Source organism: Durio zibethinus, chromosome 14, assembly GCF_047325235.1.
Source record: "Durio zibethinus cultivar Kanyao isolate XHJ-2024 chromosome 14, ASM4732523v1, whole genome shotgun sequence".
NCBI classification, from domain to species: domain Eukaryota; kingdom Viridiplantae; phylum Streptophyta; class Magnoliopsida; order Malvales; family Malvaceae; genus Durio; species Durio zibethinus.
This window is the reverse complement of record NC_143175.1, coordinates 19,893,360-19,899,359: the sequence shown is the minus strand read 5'-3', so window position 1 is coordinate 19,899,359 and position 6,000 is coordinate 19,893,360. Positions and strand designations below refer to the sequence as shown.

Genomic DNA, 6,000 nt, shown 5'->3' with positions numbered 1-6,000 from the left:
TTATGCTTTGGTGGGATTTCATATGGAAGTTTTAACATAAAGGAAGGAACCTGCCAGCAATTTGTCCTTAATTCGATATATTGTTGACAAAAATATAATCAAGGCCTATAATTTGTAGTGGCTTACCTTGTGCTATGTTAGCTTTATGACAGCTTGACAAATTGGACTCCAAATTAAATAAAAAGGAGATGATGACAAACCCTATCACTAATTTCTGTTGTCTGCAAACAACCCAAGTCTAGAAATCTATATCAGAAAGGGTAAACATAAGGAATACAATCCAGTTGTCTTTAAAAATTGTATTTGGATTCATAAGGTACTAATAATATTCTATGAAGATTAAACTCTTCAATAATCTATATAATTATATTCATTTGAACCAAAAAACTTCTGCTACATGTGAAAAGGGCCATTTTCCTTTTTATTGCAGCACAAGAAATTGTTATACTCAGCTTCTTATGCAGTCAAAAATAGAATAATGATCTCAAAATCTGCTGTCATTTGAGTCTTTACAGTTTTTAGTTCAAGAAAATGTTAGATTCTTTGATGTGGGAAACAGGATAAAGTTCAATCTTTCCTGTAGTAATTTGACTCTCTACTTGGAAAAAAAAAAGCTGTTATTTAAGGTAATTAATTCTGTTCATAGTACAGTTTGATGTTTTGAACACACTTAATGGAAGATTGATGATAATTATAACGAAAAAGAATGGATTATGATTAGATGATGGTGAAGAGCTGGAAAATCATGATAAATAATCCTATATATTAATTTGACAAATGACAAGGACAAGGGTTAGTGGAGAAAGTACGTATGGCTGTGAAGATGATAATTATTATGGATGATTTCATCTGTTAATTTTTCTAAATGCCAATCTTATCATTAACTTGTTCTTAGGCACTGTCATTAGAGGAAAATATAAATACAGTAAGATGCATTAATGAAGCTGAAAACTTGATTAAATTGATTACTTTCGGCAAAGTGAAAAGCTGGAATTAAGCACTACTTATTGCAAAATCATGAAAAAACAACTTACACAAGCTGTTGAAGATAATGACAAGTTGATTTTTTTGAGCTGCAAAATTTTAGCCTTCTAAGAAATGAGTTTCAGAATTTGAGATTCGTCACCATGATTCGTGCTTAGCTAATGCCTTGTATCTTGATTTGACTGAATTTTCAAGGGTTCGTGATCAGCCTAACTAAGTAGTCTTCTCATTGGACTCTCTGTTACACACAGTTGATGAACTGGGAATTTGACTACAAAACATCAGATCCTATATCTCAAATTATCTATACCAAAGCAATAGTATCGATACTAGCCTATACTTAGGCCTAGCTACAACAATTATTGCTTGAATATAATTGAAAAGCAAGTTTCTTATGATGCATTTAACAAATCCAATTATTCTAAGTAGGTTCTTCTCATGAGCATCAATTGATGGGACACAAAAATTGCAGACATATATATATATATATATATAGATATATATATAAGAAATTTGAGTGAAACTGCATTAAAAAATGATGTTAAGAATGGATGTAAAGCCAAATTCAGTCTACCATTTGAGATACATATATATATATATATATATATATATATCTTCATTAAAATTGCTTGACTGAAAGGTAATTCCATCTTATGTAAAGTCTAGGTAAGGAAAAAATGTTAGTTGTTGCTTCTTTTTTACCCTATTTAAAACAAGGCAGGCTGATCCACGTCTTCTAGATTGGACTATTGAAATATTTATTTTGATATTATTAATTCTTACTTTAACTTATTAATTTTTTTTTTTTAGTTGACAAGATTCCTTTCCCTGTCTTATTCAACCACTCATTTCTTTGTCAATAGCATTAAGCAAGCCCTACAAAGCCATAAGCTTACCACATTGATTTAGGGCTGCTTGTCTCTGCTATTGAAAGTCTTTTCATTTTTTCTCATTAAAGAAGGAAACTTTTGAGTGCCAATTCATTATAACTATAAAAATCTTCAACACCAAGCATACAATATCATACACACATCAAAAACTAGGGTTTGAACTTTTAATCAATCAATCTATCTTTTTGAATCAACAAGTAACCTTTATTGAACATATAATGGAGGTTTTCTTTTCTGCCAATAGATAGATCTCTTCCATTATTGTATCTCAAGATCAAAATAAAAAAGGAAAGAAACTAATGAAGTTCTGTTGTGCAAGAAAATAATTTGTCTGTCCAGACCAACATGTTGGACCACAATGTTTGATGCAGTCATGTGTATAAATAAATAATGATCATAGAAAAATAATGGGTCAAGTCCTAGATTAACACAGTAATAAATTGAGTTTGGGATGCTTAGCCAATGATTAAATATTCAACCACATACTATAATTTATTACATAAATTATTGCACCAACCTTTGATTTCAATTTTTAAAATCTTTCTTTGTTTTCTAGTATCTTATATTTTATTAAAATCAATCCATTAATACATTAACTCAAAATTGATTTAATGATTATTTATTTTTATTTTAAAGAATTAAAACTTTGTGCTTTGAATCTTTCTTTCTACTTAAACTTTGGGGTATTTAAAATATAAATTTACTCCAAGAAAAAAAAAGTCGAGAGAGCATAGAATTTCCATGCATCTTCAAGTCACTTGAAAATCTCCCTTGAGGATGTCGTGTGTATATAAGCACCTCACACCATCCCCTCTTCCTCCACCAACTCTTCTCTCATCTAATAATGTTTATTGACTTGGCTAGATCTTGATTATCTCATCATTTTTTTCTATGTTTTTTTTCTCAGCACTTCTTCTTTGAACATTCTTCCCTTTCTCTCTCAAATCTTTCAAAAATGTTAGAGCCCATATTTTTCTTTTTTTTTTTTTTAAATTTTTTCTCATTTTTTGTGTTTTGGGTTTTCTCCAATCTACAAGCCAACTTGATTTGTCAACTTTGCTCAACTTTGGTGATGAAAAAAGAAAAAAAAAATTGATCCATAAATTTAAGAACCATGAAGTATATATATTATTACAAAGACATTGTCTTATATTTATGCTTATAAACTTTTTTTTTTTCATTTTTGGATTATTTTTACTTTGCCCTTTTCAGCAAATTTGTTTTGGAACCGTATATATTCTAGTTAAGGTTCTCTTTTGACGGTACGTCCATTTGTTAAATGCCACGTCAGCATTGCTTGTGAAGCCACATAAAAAATAAAACCTCTGCCCCTTGCTCTCTTTTCTTTCTTTCTCTGCAAATTTCACATTTCCTTTTAATTATCAGTCATTGTTTGCTGCTGCAGCATCATCAAGATTCACATGGAAATATAGCACGGCCACCGCGGTCCTGGCACCGTGAATTATTCAGCTTTCATAGCTTTTATTTGAGCATGAGAATCTTGATGATGCTGCATCGGCCATAAATGACTACAAGACATCCATGTTAACCTGCATAGATCTTGATTTTCACAGCTTTTGCAGCTATAAAAGGTGAGCTCTTCTTAATGTTAAGACCCTTTTTCGGCTTTTCTTTCTTTTTCCCTCTATTCTTTTATATTGAAATATGCTTGTAGGCTTGCAGACGTTTTCATCATATGATATTCGTTTAATTAGCATGTGTATCTGAAAAAGCTGAATTATTATTCTATTGTTGTTTCTTTTTGCAGTACATGATGATGCTGATGATGATGATCAGAGATGCAATTATATCAAACACATGGACTGTTTCAATTTGAAGAAATTAAGGTTAGATGAAACTTATAGCTTCTATGGTCTATAGTATTATTTACTATCCGTACAGTGACAGTTTCTTTTTTGTGTTTTCATCTTTGTTAGGGTTTATGGAATTTAGGGTTTTGTTTGCCTTTATGAGAAGATTTTTATTTTTTATTTTTTATCCTACCTTATTATGTAATATTCCTTGAAGCTAATCAAAAAACTCAAATGGGAATTTTTAAATCTGAATGTTTGGTTGGATTAATTACTTGGTCAAATTCTTGCTACCTATTTCCAAACATCATGGAGCTGGCATTTATCCAGGAATTATCCTGAAATTTTGTTCTTGACCATGTCTCTCTTTAATCTTTTAAATGTTTTTCTAGTTTGTTGAATAATCCTTTTAATTACTGGCTCCATTGGCATATCTTCAAATTTAACTTGTGTCCAATGTTTCAGATTGCATTCAGTTTCACTTAAATCTGGAATACTCAACCAGATGAAATATTGAATCTAATTCACGTTGAGACTTGACCTGAATCAAGCCAAGGTTTGATTCCATTCTGTTTGTATTACCTTATTTCCAAAGAAACATGTGTATGTTATGCATTTGATCTTCTAATACACACTGTATCTTGTTTTCACTTAACTCTTTATTTCCCTTTAAAAGTTTTTGGATAAAATAGATTGTATACACATCTAATTTTAATTCAATAGGATATGCATATATGTTTAATTCTTCCAATGCTGTTATGTTTCAGATTGGGGGTTTTAGTGGAACACTTTTTATCCAGGTTAGGCTTTATATATAGGTCAGCTTTCTCAGGTCCTTTAAGGAATCTACAATAAAAACTGCTTGATTTCAATATTGTATGCACATGAAAAACTTGGAAAAATAAATGAAGAAATTAATAAATTAAGATACTCCTTGTTTCTGATTGGTTTGAGGACATAACTAGTCAGGCAAATCCTGGCTGAACGTCCCACATGCAAAACAAAAGAAAAAACAAAAAATACATGCAGCATTAGCTGTAACTAAGCAAAATGGGAATCAATATGATTCTAAATGACAAATCTCCTTGCATTATCTTTCAATGCCACATGATTATCCATAGGGTCATCAGGGGGTAAATGATTTGATGGACTTGTTGTTTGGATACCTGAGAGAGACTGAGAAAATTAACTTGAAATTTTCATTTTTTTAGTTGTATCAATAAATACCTTTTCCCCTTGTAGCAAACAATCGAATTCAAAGCAAGACCATGAAAAGAGAATATAGTTAGAGTTTTTCCATCAAGTTTTTGGTTAGAGGCTGGTGTGGAAACTTGGTTGAGGACTAGCTATAGTGATGTGATACATGGTTCAAAGGCAAGTAGTTTTCTTGGTTACCAGCCATGATTTTGAGGAAGAATCTTAAGCCATATCAAGTGGGGCATTTAGTGACAAAAGCTGTTATGTCATTTTGACAAGTGAAAAGAAAGTGTGATTGAATCATTCCTTCTTCAAACAGGTCCACCCAGTCTGGAGAAAAAAACAACTTAAAAGTGTACGATGTGATCATAATAAATAAATCATTCTCACTCTATATATGTTCCATGCAATCATGAATATGTAATACACTTTGGATTTGGGTTATATCTGAGTCTTTCATTTCTTGATCAAAGCTTTAATGGAGTAAAGCTATTATCTCAAACATATATTTGAGTCAAAATCTTACTATATCACCACAGCTTTGCCATAAGAATCAGATATTTCCTTGTAAATAACTAATACAAATTAAAAATGCATTTACTGCTAACAATACTAATCTGACAATAAAAGTACACAGAAACAATGGCTAATTTGTGGGGTTTTGGGACCATTTCCTCCTTAATTTGATCTTTATGTGTGGGCAGAAGTTTGTTTGATTACTATACCATTCAGTTTAATCAATGAATAAAAATGGATTTGCAACAACTGATGATTAACGAAGTTAATAAAAGAAGTAGAGATTAATTAGTCTTTCTGAATCTGATTTAATGTTGAGAAAACCATATCCTGCAGGTTCTTTTTGTTTTTTTTTTTGGAATAAACTTTTGAATTTTATGATTTTAAAATGTGCTCCAAATGCTGTAGTACTGCTATTTGATCAACCCTTATAAAATTAGTCAAGGTTTCTTCTATTCTCAACGATGATATACATTCAACTAATGCCTAACCTTTAGATGAAAAAAAAAAAGAAAAGAAATGAAGACCTTTGAAAGTTCAAGCCAATTCAATTAACTTGTTTTCTGGTTAGGTCCTTCCAGGATATATAGTTACATTTTCAT

The 6,000-nt window shown here is 30.8% G+C and overlaps 1 long non-coding RNA gene across 1 annotated transcript; it reads left to right on the top strand.

The window, feature by feature from the left end:
* The first annotated feature begins 2,690 nt into the window (after window positions 1–2,690).
* On the top strand, window positions 2,691–3,956 carry LOC149515108 (uncharacterized). The gene is made up of 2 exons (XR_016327246.1): window positions 2,691–3,466; window positions 3,643–3,956. It is a non-coding gene; the product is annotated as an uncharacterized LOC149515108 (long non-coding RNA).
* The last annotated feature ends 2,044 nt before the right edge of the window (window positions 3,957–6,000 follow it).